A 9,630-nucleotide genomic window follows, 5' to 3' on the forward strand; every position below is an offset into this window, starting at 1 on the left:
ACACACTGTGTGCACCAGGACCTTACACACTGTGTGCACCAGGACCTTACACACTGTGTGCAGTAGGATCTTACACATTGTGTACACCAGGACCTTACACACTGTGTACACCAGGACCTTACACACTGTGTACACCAGGACCTTACACACTGTGTGCACCAGGACCTTAGACACTGTGTACACCAGGACCTTACACACTGTGTGCACCAGAACTTTATACACTGTCTGCACCAGGACCTTAGACACTGTGTGCACCAGGACCTTACACACTGTGTGCACCAGAACTTTATACACTGTCTGCACCAGGACCTTAGACACTGTGTGCACCAGGACCTTAGACACTGTGTGCAGTAGGATCTTACACACTGTGTGCACCAGGACCTTAGACACTGTGTGCATCAGGACCTTACACACTGTGTACACCAGGACCTTACACACTGTGTACACCAGGACCTTACACACTGTGTGCACCAGGACCTTAGACAATGTCTGCACCGGGACCTTACACACTGTGTGCACCAGGACCTTAGACAATGTCTGCACCGGGACCAGGACCTTAGAAACTGTGCACCAGGACCTTAGACATTATCCACACCAGGACCTTACACACTGTGTACACCAGGACCTTAGGCAGTTCTCAGCACACAGGGCCATCCTGCTCTACAGAGTGAGCTGTGGGACAGCTACACAGAGACACCCTGACTCAAAAAACCAAAAAATAAAAAAAGATTTATTTTACTTTTATGTGTGGTGTGTGTCTGTGTGGGTCTGTGTGTGTCTCTGTATGGGCAGAGGCCTTTAGAGAATGCTGGCTCTCTGAGAGCTCCAGCCCCAGCCTTACAACCTGGGTACTGGGAACTGAACTTGCCCTCCATGAGACCAGCAGGCACTCCTAACACCCAAGTTAACCCCTTAACCCCTCCAGCCCTATGACTTTTCTTAAAAGACAGCCTGGCCTCAAACTCATCATCCTCCTGCCTCAGCTTCCCTAATGCTGGGCTTACCGGTGTGCACCGTTGTGCTAGACTCCAGCATGCATGTTCTTAGCCCACAGGCAAGTGTTTCCCTTCAGAGGCCAAAAGCACAGAGAAAGTCGCTTAATCACTGGCTCTGCATCTTATTCAGCACAGATGCTCAGCGCCCCAGCAGGGTGGCTCAAGGTCTCTGAGTTCAGTAAGATCCTGAGAATGTCCACGGAAGACAGAAACTCACTGTTGATGTTGGACACTACGCCCTCACAGGTCCCTCCCACTCCTGAATTCTAAGTTTGTCACTCGTGGAACTTTTAGTTTTCTGTGGGTTTTCCTTGTGATGTCTTATCACCCCGCGTCGCCTGAGGAGCACTGATCTTACATCTGAAAAACAGATGACTAACTTACAGTTGTTTTCATGATCTTCCTTACTGCGACACACCTGAGAAAAAACAGCTTAGGGAGGAACAATTAATTCTGGCTCATGGTCTGAGGGGACACAGATTGTGATAGCTGGGGAGAGGTACGTGGGCAGGAGCAGGAAACAGGGTCAAGCTCTAACCGCAAGGCCCACCCTGGGTGACTCAGTTCCTTCAGTCAGGCTTCACCTTCTAAGAGCTGCAGAGTCCTTTAAAGCACACCAGGACTTGGAGACCAGAGGCTTCAACATGGGCCTGGCCCTGCAGTATGTGAGCTTCCCTTGCCGTCTGGTCTTCCAGGGTTCCCAGGAGAATCTACCACCAACCTCTGCTTGTGTATTGTACGGCATGCCTACCTAGCCCAGAACTCAAAAGTCTTCCACATTTCCTACCGTAAACCAGCTCTGAAGCCTGGGAGCCCTCCGGTCAGGCTGAACACAGCAGTGAGTCACTTCTGGGAGCCAGTTTCCTGTGTCAGTGACATTTTTCATGGCTGTGGTGAAACACGGAGGGGAAGCAACTTAGAGGAGAAAGGATTTACTTTGATTTATGGTCTGAGGGCATACTGTCTGTCACTGTTTCAGGGAGAGCTCACTCACATCTGGAGGGATGAGGAAGGGCAGAGAAGACCAGAAGCAGGTCCAGGCTATAAATGCCAAGGCCACCCCCGCAGTGATCGCATCCTCCAGCTCAGCCCCACATCTGGATGGTGCCACAGATCCCCAAGTCCAAGCCGCCATCCTCAGACCAAATGTTCAAACAGATGAGCCGGTCGGGACATTTCACATCCAAACCAAATGATCACAGAGATTGGCCATTCAGGAGACTCATACCACATTCTCTGTACTCTCTCAGGAGTGCCCACTCCAGGAAGCACCGGGCCCACAAAGCTGGGTCTCCTTCCTGTCCCCACTCACAGATGCTGAAGCTGAGGCCTGGGAGGAAATACACCTGCCCAACCATCCTACAACGTCAGCAGGAAAGTTAGGTTTGAGCCCAGGGCCGCTTGAACCTGATGACCAGCATCGGCTCCCAGCTGGCCCATCAGCGGGGGGGAGGGGGGAGATGGACAGCTTCCAAGGTGGTTCACAGTGGCAAGTTTTGTTTAAGCTCTCACTTGGGTAGCCCTGGCTGGCCTGGCACTCATATAGATCCTCCTGCCTCTGCCCTCCCAATTCCTAGGATTAAAGGCATGTGCCACCATACCCAGCTGGAAGGTTTTCTTCTTGTGTCTACACAACGAATAAGGACTTTTTCATTGTAGGACTGAGTTCTTGCCCGGTTGGCTCTCAGAATCTCTTGCTAAAGGGACACTGGGGGTGAGGGATGGTGTTGGGGCTGCTGAGGAAGCAGGCATGAGGGGTATGGTGGGATGGAAGTCAGGAATAGGGTTCCAGGCGAGATCGGAAGGTGTTCTGGAGGCCATGACTAGGTAACCTGTTGTGTAAGGGGTACCCTCGTGGGGACATGGACAATGTTGGGAGACAGTATCAAGAATTGTAATTGAAGCTAGGGTGAGGTAGGTTGTGGCATTTAGTGGGTGGAGACATGGCTAAATACCTAACTATGACATTAGGTCTAAAATGTCAATCATGTCAAGAAATGCTCCTGTTACGTGTCAGGGAGTGTCACTGTAAGGCCTGTGGTAAAGATTTGCCAGCCTCTGAGAAGTGGTGGGTCAGTGGGAAGAAGTTAGGTCATTCATTGGAGGCAGACCCCTAAAGGGGTTCCAGGCTCTCGGCCACCTTCCTGTCCTCTCTCTCTCTGCTTGCTTGATCTACTGAGTTGAGAGGCCTTCTCTGCCACACAGCCCTGCTGCAAGCATATATTTGTACCACAGTCCCAAAACAATGGAGACAACCAGCCATGGGCTATCCCAAGGCAAAGGAACCAATTGGCCATGGGCTATCTCAAGGCAATGGAGCCAACTAGCCATGGGTTAAGACCTCTGTAACCATAAGCCAACCATCTCTCCTACTTTTAGGTTGTTTTCTTAGGTGATTTTGTTGGAATTACAGAAATCTTTTTAACCTGTCTGGATAAAGGAGTGAAAGAGAGAGAGTATAGCAGTGGCGCCCGCCTTTAATCCCAGCACTCGAGAAACAGAGGCAGGAGGATCTCTGTGAGTTCAAGGCGGGTCTGATCTACAAAGTGAGTTCTAGGGCAGCCAGGGCTACACAGAGAAACTGTCTTGAGAAACCAACAACCAACCAACCAACCAACCAACTAAACAAAAAAAGGCAAAAGAGAAACAGCTAACAATCACACAAGAACACTGACATAATGCAGAATGTGCGGGTGCACCCAGCTAGAGAAGTTACACCAGGGGCCAGAACTGTGGGTAAAGGGGCTTGCAGCCAAGCTTGCTGACAGAACCAGCAGGCACCGTTTTAAGTGAAATAAGCCAGGCACAGAAAGGCCAAGAGACAGAGTCTCTGCAGCCTGTCGAATCTGAAAGTGAACTTGGGGAAAAAAATGAACCACTGGGTACCCAGGGCTGGGAGAAGGGAAGGGCTGAGGGGAAATAAACTCAAGGGAGCTTGAAGACAGTTAAAAATAGATTTTGAGTATTATCACCACAGGAATATAGAAGAAAAAAAGAAAGTAAATGAAATAATGGGAACAGGTTGAACTCTGTCTCTGAGTAACAATGTAGCCGTTTAATGTATCCTTTTCGAACAGTGTGTTCTATGTGGGTGCTGTAAATGTGGGCAGATGTCAACATCTTTAAAGACGGTTATTCTGTCAGTAAGTAAAGTTCCTCGACTTAGTCAAAGGAAATTGGGGGGAACAGAAGAGCCAGGGCAAGGAAAGGAATCTGGACTAGTGGGATGGGCTTAGTGCGTAAAAGGAGCTTGCAGTCAAACCTGGTGACCTGAGTTCTATCCCCTCGGCCGCATAGTGTGGAAGGAGAGAACTAACTTCCAAAAATAGTTCTGTGACTCCCACACACATGGGCACACACACATGCATGCCTGTACACTACATATAAAGTAAATAATAGTTTTTAATAAAATTATTTTAATACATTATTTATTAAATAATTAAATAATTCATTAAGTAAATGGTTTATTAAATAATGAAACTATTTAATAATTAAACTATTAACTAAATTATTTATTAAATAATTAAATAATTATTTTAATAAAATAAATAATAATTTTAAAAAGTAATAGATGAGAGAGATTAAATAAATAAGGAATATGTGTCTAGTTTCCCTCCCCGGGTGGCTGGAGTCCAGCAGTTCTGTGTAGCTGTGTTATACAGCCCTGCCCCCACACTTGGAAAGCTTGTGGGTTCCCTTCCCTCTGAACCTTTCTCTGGAAAGACAGTGGCCCATGAGCGGTGAGGGCTGGGTGTGGCTCAGGACGCAGCACAGGCCTAGCAAGGCCAAGCCCCTGGGTTCAAGTCCAGCAGCAAAATAAATGAGTCCATATATTGGAAGGAAAGGACTGGCAAGATGGTTCAGTGGGTAAGGAGGCTTGTGGCACAAGCCGGATACAGATTCAATCTCTAGAGCCAGTACGAAGGTGGAAGGAGAGAACTGATTCCGCGAAGTTGTCCCCTGGTCTCCACGTGTGTGATGTGGCGTACATACCTAACACACACATTCTGCCAGTAGTAATACAATAATAAAACTTTTAAGTGATTAAAGACTACAAAACAAGAAAGTTAGCTTGGAGTTACCCTTGGAGGATGAACGGAAACTGCTTTTATTCTTCATTCATGCAAAATATACTTAATAAATTTTATTGTCTTGCTGCTTATGATAGCACACACCTGTAATCTCTCAATCCATGATTATAGGAGGTGGGGAGGCTTAAGAGCCAGGCCAGCTGTACTGGCTAGTTTTGTGTCAACTTGACACAGCTGGAGTTATCACAGAGAAAGGAGCTTCAGTTGAGGAAATGCCTCCATGAGATACAACTGTAAGGCATTTTCTCAATTAGTGATCAAGGGGGAAAGGCCCCTTATGGGTGGAACCATCTCTGGGCTGGTAGTCTTGGGTTCTATAGGAGAGCAGGCTGAGCAAGCCAGGGGAAGCAAGCCAGTAAGGAACATCCCTCCATGGCCTCTGCATCAGCTCCTGCTTCCTGACCTGCTTGAGTTCCAGTCCTGACTTCCTTGGTGATGAACAGCAGTATGGAAGTGTAAGCCGAATAAACCCTTTCCTCCCCAACTTGATTCTTGGTGATGATATTTGTGCAGGAATAGAGACCCTGACTAAGACATCAGCCTTGGCTACATAGTGAGTTCAAGGCTAGCTTGGCCTGTAGGAGACTCTGCATCTAAAAGGCAACGTGAACAATTCCCATTTTAGCCATTTTCAGTGCTGAATGTTGCAGCGCAGTCACGTGATGCAGCTGCCGCCAGCGCCCTGCTGCACTGATCTTTTAAAATCCCCAAGTCTGTGTCCATTAAATGCTGCTTCCTCTCCCCGTTTCCCACCAACTCCCTGGCAACCTCCATTCTACTCATTGTCTCCAAAAACATGCCTACTCTGGACTCATCTAAGCAACTTCACGAAGCACTTGTGACCCATGAAGACTGGCCCATTTCCCTTTCCATCCCGCCCCCGGGTCATGCCACAACCTGGACCAGAATGCTTTTCCTTTTGAAGGCTAAATAGTATTCTAGTTACATAGATATACTACACTATCTCGATGTGTTGATGGATAAGAGCTGTCTTTACGGTTTGGCAATTATGGATGACATCACGATGCACTTGGGTGTGCAAACACCTCCTCGATACCATGTATCCATTTCTTTGGGGGTATGTGGTCATCTCAGTATCTGCAGGAACTGGTTCCAGAACCTTCCGTGGAAACCATAGTCTGGCTACGCGATATGAAATGGTATGGGGTTTGCACATGGCCTCAGACATCCTCTTGTGTACTCTAGTGCATCCGCAATTACTTATAGTCCCTGTCCCTGGTCAGCATCACAGGCTGTGTTGCTAAGACAACAGAAACAGCCTGTGAATGCTGACTGGGAGACAATGCTCTTCTCAGTCTCGACCCCACAGTTGGTTGGCCCTGTGGATACAGGCCCCGGACTTGTGGAACTGCTAGAGAGGGTAGATTCTTATTCTTGAGTTTCTGAGGCCCCAGGGCACCATTTCATGGTAGCCCAGCCACTTCCAGTTCCAAGAGACATGGGGCGTAATTGTCACCTGTCCAGGGTCTCACTGCCTTCGTCTTCTGGTTTGGGTTTTGTCTTAGGGCTTATGGTCGCCAACAGGTGTACGTGAGAGAGGACCGCAGTTGTTCTAGGGAGTGTGCACAGAAGCCATAGGAAGCTTTTGAGCAGGTGACAGCATGACCCAACATCTAACAAAGTCCCTCTGGGGATGGAGCGACAGCGAAGCCATTCCCAGCGCCCCCATTGTCCTCTGTGGGGCCCCATGCACACGCGCATGCGCACATCCTCACACGTAGGCCCACGCATAGAAACTTTTTTGAAAATTGAATCTAAAACCAAAGCCCTTCAGCTGCTGGGATGAGAACAGACCGTCGGGAGGCAAGGGCATGAGTGAGAGACCAGCAAGGAGAGGAGTCCTGCTGAGGAGAACAGATGGGATAGCGCCTGCGGGATCTGGTGACTGTAGAGAGCCGTGGGCTGGAGCGCCGCTGACACTGAGGCATGCAAGCAGTGAGATTTCCTGAAGACCAAAAGCATGCGAGAGAGAAGAGCCAAAGTTGACCTCAACAGTTTGGCCCACGTGTGAGGGAGGTGTGGCCGTCATGGGAACCACTGAAAAGAGGAGGGGTCCCGAGTTCAAGTTCACGGGCCAGAGCAGAGCTTGGTGGCTGAGGTCACTTGCTGATCTTGTAAAGAACTATGGGCTCCCTCTCAGCATTGTGTTGTCGAGAGGGTCACAACCTCTGGGCCCTCTATTTCTCGGGGCTCCGAAGCCCTTTTCTGATCTCTTCTCAGCAGGCATGGAACACACAGAATGCACGCAGGCACACATACGATCATAACACACATACATTTAAAAATGTATAAATCTTTTAAAAGAGTTCAAGCTCAAACACGTGCTGCCACCGCACTGCAGGCCGGCATTCCTGCAAAGGAGATTGTAGCTGCCGCTTGCTTTATTTCGGGACCAGAATGAAGTTCAGCGACTCAAACCAAAGCAGGGGGTGGGGGTTGGGGGGACAAGAAATGACAGAAGCATTTATCAGAGTCCCACAACCCAGTGTCCTTCCCTGCTCCTACAACAGGTCAGCCACGCAGGGGCAAGCAGGCTCCCAGTGTCACAGATGAGCATCTAGCCTCTCAAAGATGAAGACAAAGACCAAAAAACCACCAGTGGTAAGTGTCACAGGCAGGATTTGAACCCAGCACTTATGGGAGACTCAGATCCCCCATAAGAGTGAGATGTCAGTAGAGCATGGAGACCTAACTTCACAGCATCCTTTAACGCCCAGAGTGCCCTGGCCCCGTGGTCTTTTGCGAGACACACCATGCTCTTCCCACTCAGGGCCTTTCCTCACAAAGCCTCTCTCTCTGGAACACTCCACACAGGTATTGTTTCTGAACGGCTCCTACCCATGCCTGGAAGCTCTTCTTGATCTCTTTGCTGTGGAGAATCACGATCCCCGAGTGGCCCTGGGCTGTACACGCATCTGAAACAGCTGTCACAGCTAGGAATGCGACATACTCAATGCCCACCTTGTCTCCCAGGCCAGCGCTGTGCGGCAGAACCTGGCAAACCAGTGCTGTTACAGGAAATGTCTACATGTGTGCCCCACACAGAGGTGATCCCTAGCTATCGTGATGCAGTGCGCATTTGAAATCAAAGGGGTAGATTTTGTATATTTATTTCCTCTATGCATTTGTCTCAACCCGCTTTAACTATCAACAGGACACAGCCTGAGAGGAAGGCCTTGGTTGAGAAGTTGCCCAGATCAAGTTGGCCTTCTGGTGGGGGAACTATTTTGATTGTTAATTGATGTAAGAAGGTCCAGTACACTGTGGGCAGTGGCACCATTCCCTAGGCACATAATTTTGAACTGCATCAGAAAGCCAGCTGGGTATAGGCTGGTCAGCAAGCCAACAACAGCAACCTGCATGCTTCCTGCTGTACTTTGGTTGTGCAGTGATTTCCCTGAGTGGAAGTCATTCTTCCTGGACAACAAATGAGCTGCTTCAAGTTCCTGCCCTGACTTCCTTTGGGGATGGACTACGATGCAGAGCTGAATCTCCCAAACCCCTTTTCTCCTCGGTAATGCAGGATGTCTTGTTACAGCTGCAGAAACGTAGGTAGAACAATATCATACCATGTAAATTATTTCACATGTAAATTATATAACTTATATTAAGCACATGTGGCCAGAGGCTACCATACTGTGACTGTACGACGGCATCTTCTTCAAGGCATATACCATTTTATCTTAGCCATCTATCCAATCCTTTGTACCAAGGATAGTATCAAAGTTAAATTATTGAGTGCCCAGGCCCGGTGGCACACATTTTTTCATCCCAGCACTCTGGAGGCAGAGGCAGGGAGATCTCTGTGAGCTCTGGGACAACCTGGTCTACACAGTGAGTCATCTGACGCCTGGGGATCAGTGGCAGAGCTCTTGCTTGGCATGCATGAGGCCCTGGGCTCCATCATCCCTGAAAAGAAAAAGCCCTAACCGGAAAAGAGAAATCTCACAAGCCTGCCTCGTACAATAAGGAAGATCAACATACAGACTTGAGGCTGCTCCATACCCCACATGCGTGTCACCTGCAGTCAGCAGGGAAACAAGAGCCATCCGTGGTCTCAGCTGGGCCATCCCAGAGCTGTGCAACAGGGCCTCCAGGTTCACCAGAGGATTGCTTTCTTAGCGATGCTCACCCTGCTCCCCTCCCCAGCCCTGAAATCTGCTTACAGGCTTATGGTCGATTAGCACCCAACCTCCCGCAGGACCGCGTCTGTTCCAGAGTCCACTCCTGCCAGCACTCTGGATATTTTTTAAACCACATTGCTCTCAGGAAATCTGTTGCCTGCCATCTGCATATGATATATGCAGGGTATGGGTCTCAGAAACATCTAAGTCGTGATGTGTAACCCACTCAGATTCACACGGCTGTCTGTTTTCATTTTAGCTTCCTCGTTTTTTTTTTTTTTTTTTTTTTTTTTTTTTTTTTTTCTTTATAAACGGGAGGTCAGAGCATTTACAGGCTAATTCTGTAGCCAGGGGCTTTCTTTTTAAAAGGATGTTTGTTTTTTTGATTTCGTTTATACG

The 9,630-nt window shown here is 48.6% G+C and overlaps 2 protein-coding genes across 3 annotated transcripts in view; one reads left to right on the forward strand and one right to left on the reverse strand.

The window, feature by feature from the left end:
• Positions 1 to 9,630, reverse strand: part of Svop (SV2 related protein) — a 65,253-nt gene that overhangs the window by 52,700 nt on the left and 2,923 nt on the right. The window contains exon 1 of one of the 2 annotated variants that reach the window (XM_029477554.1): positions 1,783 to 1,856. The exons of the other annotated variant lie outside the window; for it this stretch is intronic. The gene's annotated coding sequence lies outside the window, so the exon portion shown is untranslated. Of the gene's footprint in view, positions 1 to 1,782; positions 1,857 to 9,630 lie in introns of those variants that run through there. 2 annotated transcript variants of the gene reach the window in all.
• Usp30 (ubiquitin specific peptidase 30) overlaps positions 1 to 9,630 on the forward strand; it is a 57,124-nt gene that overhangs the window by 12,273 nt on the left and 35,221 nt on the right. The gene's annotated exons all lie outside the window — the stretch shown is intronic.

Source organism: Mus caroli, chromosome 5, assembly GCF_900094665.2.
Source record: "Mus caroli chromosome 5, CAROLI_EIJ_v1.1, whole genome shotgun sequence".
Taxonomy (NCBI): Eukaryota; Metazoa; Chordata; class Mammalia; order Rodentia; family Muridae; genus Mus; species Mus caroli.